Source organism: Pristiophorus japonicus, unplaced genomic scaffold, assembly GCF_044704955.1.
Source record: "Pristiophorus japonicus isolate sPriJap1 unplaced genomic scaffold, sPriJap1.hap1 HAP1_SCAFFOLD_147, whole genome shotgun sequence".
Taxonomy (NCBI): Eukaryota; Metazoa; Chordata; class Chondrichthyes; family Pristiophoridae; genus Pristiophorus; species Pristiophorus japonicus.
Genome location: NW_027251144.1, coordinates 1,148,267 through 1,158,064, shown reverse-complemented (window position 1 = coordinate 1,158,064; position 9,798 = coordinate 1,148,267). Strand labels below are relative to the sequence as shown.

Genomic DNA, 9,798 nt, shown 5'->3' with positions numbered 1-9,798 from the left:
GCCACTTCCTGACCGTCAGATCGCTGGCACGTATAGAACCGATACCGCTCCATCAGCACGCTCTCCCTCGGGTTAAGATGCTCCCGAACCACGGTACACAGCTCCTCATATGACTTATCTGTGGATTTCACTGGAGCCAGAAAATTCTTCATGAGGCTGTGGGTCGGTGCCCCACAGACTGTGAGGAGGATCGCTCTCCTTTTTGCAGCGCTTCCTTCTCCATCCAGCTCGTTGGCTACAAAGCACTGGTTTAGCCGTTCGACATCGGCTTCCCAGTCCTCACCCTCCGAGAACTTCTCCAGGATGCCCACAGTTTGCTGCATCCTTGCGTTGGATTCGTATTCTCGTCGCCAGTTATTGTGTTCCTAAAACAGATGAGGCTGCACACAGGGAGGTTAAAGTAACAGTGACCTCAGTCTTTAATAAGACACTCCAGAGTGAGGAACAGGCCTTGGGCGCCGGCTTATATACAGTGCTCCAAAGGGATGCTGGGATCCCTTGGGACTTCAAGGGATGAGCTCCCTAGTGGCAGAACATGGGAGTGCATGCTTTACAGATACACAACAACCACCAGCTTCTCAAGGGCAATTAAGATTGGGCAATAAATTCTGGCCTTGCCAGTGACACCTTGATCCTCTGAACACATGTAAAAAAACACTATTTTAGGAGTCTGGTTCGAAATATTCATTGCTGACGACACCAGGAATCTGGGGCAACTTTTGTCAAATTGGGCTCAAAACTGGAGCGGTAATTCCTACCGTGCACAGATAATAGAATCAGTATTGAAGGTAAAATCACATGGTGCCCATTTTCAGAATCAACGCAGTAAGATTTGAAATAAAGTGAAGGAATTTTATGGTGAAAGGATTTGGAAATTAAATGTGACTTGTACTTCGGTCTTTAATTAAACTTTGTGGCGTCTGTCTGCCGTTCATGTCTCTGTTGAATAAGGAAGGAGGGGTTTGACATTGACCAGACTGCACTGCTCCTGATATTTGTGAGCTCATCGGTTATAATGAGATGTTTTTACCCATTGGTCAGTGCCAACTTTAGCTCAGCTGTTACTTTGTGATACTAACTTTGTGAAAAGTTTGAATTGGTCTTAATGCAGTCACTGCCTGGTGTTTTTGTTGTCATTGCAATCCCCTTCTTTCACACTGAAACAAATCGTAACCGTGTTTTTAAATTGGCAATGTGAGATTTTTAGAGAGCATCTTTAAATGCTTCACAAAACCCTTCCGATCCCTTCAGCTTGCCTGGTTCGATTCCCAGTTAGGGAAGTAATTTTGCTCCCACCGTTTTTAATTAAAGTGAAGTAATTTAACTAAATTACATAGATGACCTAAAGCACTTCAGAGTGGTGTCAAAACAAATGAGTTAGTAATTAGAAATAAGGAATGCCAGAAGTTGGACTTGAGTTTCTGGGATGGAGTGTAAATAACCCTCTGTGCACTGGAACTGGGAAGGGTGAATAATGAATGAGTTGTTTCCGGGTTTGAAATGCGGCTTAGATCTGCTGGTATTAACCGACAGCATTGTTGAGCAGAATGAAAGAAATGCTAACATGATCACTGAGGGTCAGTCGAAACTTCAACAACTTCATTTTAATAATTTGTGAAACTTTATTCATTGAGGAAGTTTTAATCCCTTTCTGATTTTACACAGTCTGTATTTTAGGAGACTGGTTTTAAATGTTCTTCATGGAATCAGAGAAGTTTACAGCACAGAAGGAGGCCATTGTTGTATGAGCAATGAACATTTAAAACCAGTTTTTGTTTCAAAAATAATGTTTCCGCCCAGGCTTGAACCGGGGACTTTTCGCGTGTGAGGCAAACGTGATAACCGCTACACTACGGAAACTGCTGCCTAGTGCAGTCCCCAGAGAGAAGTGTTCAGCAACAAGCTGAAATGCTGAATCCCTTTTTCTGAAAAAATTCCTTTCACAAACATTTCTCTGACCGAAACGGCACAAAACAAAAATGTTCCTTTCAAATGTGCCAATTATTTTCGTTAAACATTTATTTTGCTTTCATGGGATAACATGATTAATGATTCGATAATTTTCTTTTGCACAATGAAAGAAATACTAACTGAGGGAAAGTCACTACGTCAATAATTTGTTCTGTGCTCTGCATGTTTGTAATGTCGCCAAGTTTGCTGATGATACAAAGATAGGTGGGAAAGCAAGTTGTGAGGAGGATGCAAACAATCTGAAAAGCGATATTGATAGGCTCAGTGGGTGGGCAGAAATTTGTCAGATGGAGTATAATGTGGGAAATATGAGGTTATCCACTGTGGTAGCAATAATAAAAAAGCAAATGATTATTTAAATGGGGAGAGATTACAAAATGCTGCGGTGCAGAGGGACCTGGGGGTCCTTGTACATGAAACACAAAAGGTTAGTATGCAGAAACATCCTCTCTGCATCCACCTTGTCAAGCCCCCTCATAATCTTACACGTTTCCATAAGATCACCTCTCAATCTTCTGAATTCCAATGAGTAGAGGCACAACCTACTCAACCTTTTCTCATATGTTAGCCCCCTCATCTCCGGAATCAACCTAGTGAACCTTCTCCGAACTGCCTCCAAAGCATCTATATCCTTTCTTAAATATGGAAACCAAAACTGCACGCAGTGTTCCAGGTCTGGCCTCACCAATACCCTGTATAACTGCAGCAAGACTTCTTTGTTTTATACTCCATCCCTTTTGCATTAAAGACCAAGATTCCATTGGCCTTCCTGATCACTTGCTGTACCTGCATACTAACCTTTTGTGTTTCATGCACAAGTACGCGCAGCTCCTGCTGTACTGCAGCTCTGTGCAATTTTTCTCCATTTAAATAACAACTTGTTCTTATATTTTTTTGCCAAAATGCATAACCTCCATCTGACAAATTTTTCACCACTCACTTAGCCTGGCTATGTCTTTTTGCAGATTTTTTGTGTCCTCCTCACACATTGTTTTTCCTCCCATCTTTGTATCATCAGCAAACTTGGCAATGTTACACTCAGTCCCTTCATCCAAGTCGTTAATATAGATTGTATACAGTTGGGGTCCCAGCACTGATCCCTGCAGCACCCCACTAGTTACTGATTGCCAACCAGAGAATGAACCATTTATTCCGACTCTCTGTTTTCTGTTCGTTAGCCAATCCTCTACCCATGCTAATATATTACCCCCAACCCCGGGAACTTTTATCTTGTGCAGCAATCTTTTATGTGGCACCTTGTCAAAATGCCTTCTGGAGGTCCAAATACACCACATCCACTGGTTCCCCTTTATCCACCCTGTTAATTACATCCTCTAAGAATTCCAGCAAATTTGTCAACCATGACTTCCCTTTCATAAATCCATGCAGACTCTGCCTGACTGAATTATTTTTTTCCAAAAGTCGGAGGAGCAGTGACCGGAGGAGGTGTGAGCAGCGGCCTATAAAGGCCCAGCGGGAGTCCGGGGATCGGCGGCAGTCGGAGGAGCAGCGGCTGGAGGAGCAGCGAGCAGCGAGCTACAGCTGGTGCAGGGTCAAAAGTAAGAAAGAGGTCAAAAGTAATCAAAGGGTGACGTCACAGCCAAGAGGGTAAGTGATTGGCTGGTTGAGTGGTGAGCAGTTTTCTGTTTCTTTGATTTCTTCTTGTTCATAGCAGCAAGGAAACTTTGAAATTGTTGCCAAATTAAGTAAATTTAATGGTTAAGTCATAGCAGGAGAGTTCGGACACTTGTCATGCTCCTCCTGTGCTATGTGGGAAGTCAGGGACGCTTCCAGTGTCCCTGATGACTACATGTGTAGCAAGTGTATCCATCTGCAGCTGCTGACAGGCCACATTGGGGCACTGGAGCTGCACACGGATTCACTCTGGAGCATCCGCAATGCTGAGGATGTCGTGAATAGCACGGTGAGTGAGTTGATCAAACCGTAGGGAAAGGTTATTCAGGCAGAGAGGGAATGGGTAAACATCAGGAAGAGCAGTGGAAGGAAGACAGTGCAGGAGTCCCCTGCGGTCATCCCCCTGCAAAACAGACACATCACCTTGGGTACTGTTGGAGGAGATGACTCATCAGGGGAGGGCAGCAGCAGCCAAGTCCATGGCACCAGGGGTGGCTCTGCTGCACAGGAGGGCAGGAAAAAGAGTGGGAGAGCTATAGTGATAGGGGATTCTATTGTAAGGGGAATAGATAGATGTTTCTGCGGCTGCAATCGAGACTCCAGAATGGTATGTTGCCTCCCTGGTGCAAAGGTCAAGAATATCTCGGAACGGCTGCAGCGCATTCTGGGGGGGCAGGGTGAATAGCCAGCTGTCGTGGTGTATATGGTACCAACGATATAGGGAAAAATGGGATGAGGTCCTATAGCTGAGTTTAGGGAGCTAGGAATTAAATTAAAAGGTAGTAATCTCAGAATTGCTACCAGTGCCACGAGCTAGTCAGAATAAAAAATGCAGGATAGCTCAGATGAATATATGGTTTGATGAGTAGTGCAGGAGGGTGGGATTCAAATTCCTGGGACATTGGAACCGGTTCTGGGGGTGGTGGGACCAGTACAAATCGGACGGTCTGCACCTGGTCAGGACCGGAACCAATGTCTAGGGGAATGTTTGCTCGTGCTGTTGGGGAGGGGTTAAAATAATATGGCAGGGGAATGGGAACCTATGCAGGGAGATGGAAAGAATTAAAATGGGTCAGAAGCAAAAGATAGAAAGAAGAAAAGTAAAAGTGGAGGGCAGAGAAACACAAGGCAAATATTAAAAAGGGCCACATTACAGCAAAATTCTAAAGGGACAAAGTATATTAAAAAGACAAGCCTGAAGTCTCTGTGCCTCAATGCGAGGATTATTCGTAATAATGTGGATGAATTCACTCAGAGGCAGCAATTCACGAATATGTTATAACTGGGATTCCAGAGACATGGCTCCAGGGTGACCAAGGCTGGGAACTCAACATCCTGAGGTATTCAACATTCAAGAAGGATAGACAGAAAGGAAAAGGAGGTCGGGGAACGATGCTGGTTAAAGAGGAAATTAACGCAATATTAAGTAAGGATATTAGCTTGGATGGTGTGGACTCTGTATGGCTAGAGCTGCAGAATACCAAAGGGCAGAAAACACGAGTGGGAGTTGTGCACAGACCACCAAACAGTCGTAGTGAGTTTGGGGACAGTTCAAACAAGAAATTATGGCTGCGTGCAATAAAGATACAGCAGTTATCATGGGCGACTTTAATCTACAGAAAGATTGGGGTAACCAAACTGGTAGAAATACGGTGGAGGAGGATTTCCTGGAGTGTATTAGGGATGGTTTTCTAGACCAATATGTCGAGGAACCAACTTTAGGGCTGGCTATCCAAGACTCGGTGATGTGTAATGAAAAAGGACTAATTAGCAATCTTGTTGTGCGAGGCCCCTTGGAGAAGAGTGACCATAATATGGTCGAATTCTTTATTAAGATGGAGATTGAAACATTTAATTCAGAGACTAGGGACCTGAACTTAAGGAAAGGTAACTTCGATTGCATGAGATGTGAATTGGCTAGAATAGACTGGCAAATGAGACTTAAAAGGTTGACGCTGGATAGGCAATGGCAAACATTTAAAGATCACATGCATGAACTTCAACAATTGTACATTCCTGTCTGGAGAAAAAATAAAACAGGGAAGGTGGCTCAACCGTGGCTAATAAGGGAAATTAGGGATAGTGTTAAATGCAAGGAAAAGGCCTATAAATTTGCCAGAAAAAGCAGCAAACCTGAGGACTGGAAGAAATTTCGAATTCAGTAGAGGAGGACAAAGGGTTTAATAAGTAGTGGGAAAATAGAGTATGAGAGGAAGCTTGCTGGGAACATAAAAACTGACTGCGACAACTTCTATAGATATGTGAAGAGAAAAAGCTCAGTGAAGACAAACGTCGGTCACTTGCAGTCAGAATCAGGTGAATTTATAATGGAGAACAAAGAAATGGCGGACCAGTTAAACAGATACTTTGGTTCTGTCTTCACGAAGGAAGACACAAATAACCTTCCTAATGTACTCAGGGACCGAGGGTCCAGCGAGAAGGAGGAACTGAAGGAAATCTTTATTAGTCAGGAAATTGTGATCGGGAAATTGTTGGGATTGAAGGTTGATAAATCCCAGGGCCAGATAGTCTGCATCCCAGAGTAGTTAAGGAAGTAACCCTTGAAATAGTGGATGCATTGGTGATCATTTTCCAACTGTCTATTGATTTTGGATCAGTTGCTGTGGACTGGAGGGTCGCTAATATAACACCATTTTTTTAACAAGAAGGAAGAGAGAAAATGGGTAATTATCGACCGGTTAGCCTGACATCAGTAGTGGGGAAAATGCTGGAATCAATTATTATGGATGAAATAGCATAGCATTTGGAAAGCAGTGACAAGATCGGTCCAAGTGAGCATGGATTTAGTAAAGGGAAATCATGCTTGACAAATCTTCGAGAATTTTTTGAGGATGGAACTCGGAGAGTGGACAAGGGAAAACCAGTGGATGTAATGTATTTGGACTTTCAAAAGGCTTTTGACAAGGTCCCACAAAAGAGATTAGTGTGCAAAATTAAAGCACATGGTATTGGGGGTAATGTATTGACATGGATAGAGAACTGGTTGGCAGACAGGTAGAAACATAGAAACATAGAAACATAGAAAATAGGTGCAGGAGTAGGCCATTCGGCCCTTCTAGCCTGCACCGCCATTCAATGAGTTCATGGCTGAACATTCAACTTCAGTACCCCATTCCTGCTTTCTCGCCATACCCCTTGATCCCCCTAGTAGTAAGGACCTCATCTAACTCCTTTTTGAATATATTTAGTGAATTGGCCTCAACAACTTTCTGTGGTAGAGAATTCCACAGGTTCACCACTCTCTGGTTGAAGAGGTTCCTCCGCATCTCGGTCCCAAATGGCCTACCCCCCTTCCCTAGACTGTGACCTCTGGTTCTGGACTTCCCCAACACTGGGAACATTCTTCCTGCATCCAACCTGTCTAACCCCGTCAGAATTTTAAATGTTTCTATGAGGTCCCCTCTCATTCCTCTGAACTCCAGTGAATACAAGCCCATTTGATCCAGTCTTTCTTGATAGTTCAGTCCCGCCATCCCGGGAATCAGTCTGGTGAACCTTCGCTGCACTCCCTCAATAGCAAGAATGTCCTTCCTCAGGTTAGGAGACCAAAACTGTACACAATACTCCAGGTGTGGCCTCACCAATGCCCCGCACAACTGTAGCAACACCTCCCTGCCCCTGTTCTCAAATCCCCTTGTTGTGAAGGCCAACATGCCATTTGCAGAGAGTAAGGATAAATGGGTCCTTCTCAGAATGACAGGAAGTGACTAGTGCGGTGCTGCAGGGCTCAGTGCTGGGACCTCAGCTATTTACAATATACATCAATGATTTCGATTAAGAAATTGAGTGTTATATCTCCAAGTTTGCAGGTGACTCTAAGCTGCGTGACGGTGCGAGCTGTGAGGAGGATGCTAAGAGGCTGAAGAGTGACTTGGAAAGGTAAGGTGAGTGGGCAAATGCATGGCAGATGCACTATAATGTGGATAAATGTGATGTTATCCACTTTGGTGGCAAAAACTTGAAGCCAGATTATTATCTGAATGGCGGCAGATTAGGAAAAGGGGAGGTGCAACGAGACCTGGGTGTCATGGTACATCAGTCATTGAAAGTTGGCATGCAGCTACAGCAGGCGGTGAAGAAGGCAAATGGCATGTTGGCCTTCATAGCTGGGGGATTTGAGTATTGGAGCAGGAAGGTCTTACTGCAGTTGTACAGGGCCTTGGTGAGGCCTCACCTAGAATATTGTGTTCAGTTTTGGTCTCCTAATCTGAGGAAGGATGTTCTTGCTACTGAGAGAGTGCAGAGAAGGTTCACTCGACTGATTCCCTGGATGGCAGGACTGACATATGAGGAGAGACTGGATTGACTGTGCCTGTATTCACCGGAGTTTAGAAGAATGAGAGGGGATCTCAAAGAAACATATAAAATTCTGACGGGACTGGACAGGTTAGAGGCAGGAAGAATGTGCCCGATGTTGGGGAAGTCCAGAACCAGTGTTCAGCGTCTAAGAAATAAGGGGTAAGCCATTTAGGACCGAGATGAGGAGAAACTTCTTCACTCAGAGAGTTGTTAACCTGTGGAATTCTCTGCCGCAGGGAGTTGTTGATGCCAATTCATTTGATATATTCCAGAGGGAATTAGCTGTGGCCTTTATGGCTAAAAGGCTCAAGGGGTATGAAGAGAAAGTAAGAAAGGGGTACTGAGGTGAATGATCAGCCATGATCTTATTGGAATGTAGAAACATAGAAAATAGGTGCAGGAGTAGGCCATTCGGCCCTTCTAGCCTGCACCACCATTCAATGAGTTTATGGTTGAACATGCAACTTCAGTACCCCATTCCTGGGATGCAGACCATCAGGCCTGGGAATATATCGGCCTTCAATCCCATCAGTTTCCCCAACACAATTTCCCGACGAATAAGGATTTCCCTCAGTTCCTCCTTCTTACTAGAACCTCTGACCCCTTTTATATCCGGAAGATTGTTTGTGTCCTCCTTAGTGAATACCGAACCAAAGTACTTGTTCAATTGGTCTGCCATTTCTTTGTTCCCAGTTATGACTTCCCCTGATTCTGACTGCAGGGGACCTACGTTTGTCTTTACTAACCTTTTTTTCTTTACATATCTATAGAAGCTTTTGCAGTCCATTTTAATGTTCCCTGCAAGCTTCCTCTCGTACTCTATTTTCCCTGCCCTAATCAAACCCAGTGCCCGGGTTCGCTGCTATTTCTGGCCAATTTGTATGCCACTTCCTTGGCTTTAATACTATCCCTGATTTCCGTTGATAGCCACGGTTGAGCAACCTTCCTTTTTTATTTTTACACCAGACAGGGATGTACAATTGTTGCAGTTCATCCATGCGGTCTGTAAATGTCTGCCATTGCCCATCCACTGTCAACCCCTTAAGTATCATTCGCCAATCTATCCTCGCCAATTCACGACTCATACCTTCAAAGTTACCCTTCTTTAAGTTCTGGACCACGGTCTCTCAATTAACTGTTTCATTCTCCGTGGTGGTGCGGCTCGAAGGGCCGAATGGCCTTTGCCTGCACCTATTTATTTCTGCACGCAGAGGGTTGTGGGGGTCTGGAACTCACTGCCTGAAAGGGTGGTAGAGGCAGAAACACTCACCACGTTTAACAAGTGCTTGGATGTGACCTGAAGTGCTGTAACCTGCAGAGTTATGGACCTCGAGCTGGAAAGTGGGATTAGGCTGGATAGCCTCTTGTTGGCCGGCGTGGACATGATGGGCCGAATTGGCCTCCTTCCGTGCTGTAAACTTCTGTGATTCTATGAACTCCTTCACAAAGAGTTGAGGTGCGTGTGGGGTGATTTTGGCACATCTTTACTCACGTGACAACATTTCAAAGGTAACTCAACAGTTGTAAAGCGCTTTGGGGCGTTATGAGCTCCTGACAGACGCTGCAGAAATGCAAGTCCTTCTTTGCAAAAGTTCGATGCAAATTCAAAATTCACGGCAAAAAAAGGGCTCGCCGGGGATCTCTCGCAAATTTCAAGTAACAACCCCAAAGTGAAAATCATACAACTAGACCAACGAGCCAACTGCTTAGCAAATATCGAGATAAAGGCCTTACGAAGTGCTATCTGTTAATAAACCTCCAGTCAAATCTTCTCAGATTATTAAAAGCATTGCCAAAGGAAAAGCATGAGTTTTACCCTCTATCTCAAGGGATATCTTGGTGACTGCAATCAAGAGTTGCCACAACAAAGTA

The 9,798-nt window shown here is 44.4% G+C and overlaps 1 non-coding gene across 1 annotated transcript; it reads right to left on the bottom strand.

The window, feature by feature from the left end:
• Positions 1-1,787: 1,787 nt before the first annotated feature.
• Positions 1,788-1,860, bottom strand: trnav-cac (transfer RNA valine (anticodon CAC)). Its single transcript has one exon. It is a non-coding gene; the product is annotated as a tRNA-Val (tRNA).
• Between the last annotated feature and the right edge of the window lie 7,938 nt (positions 1,861-9,798).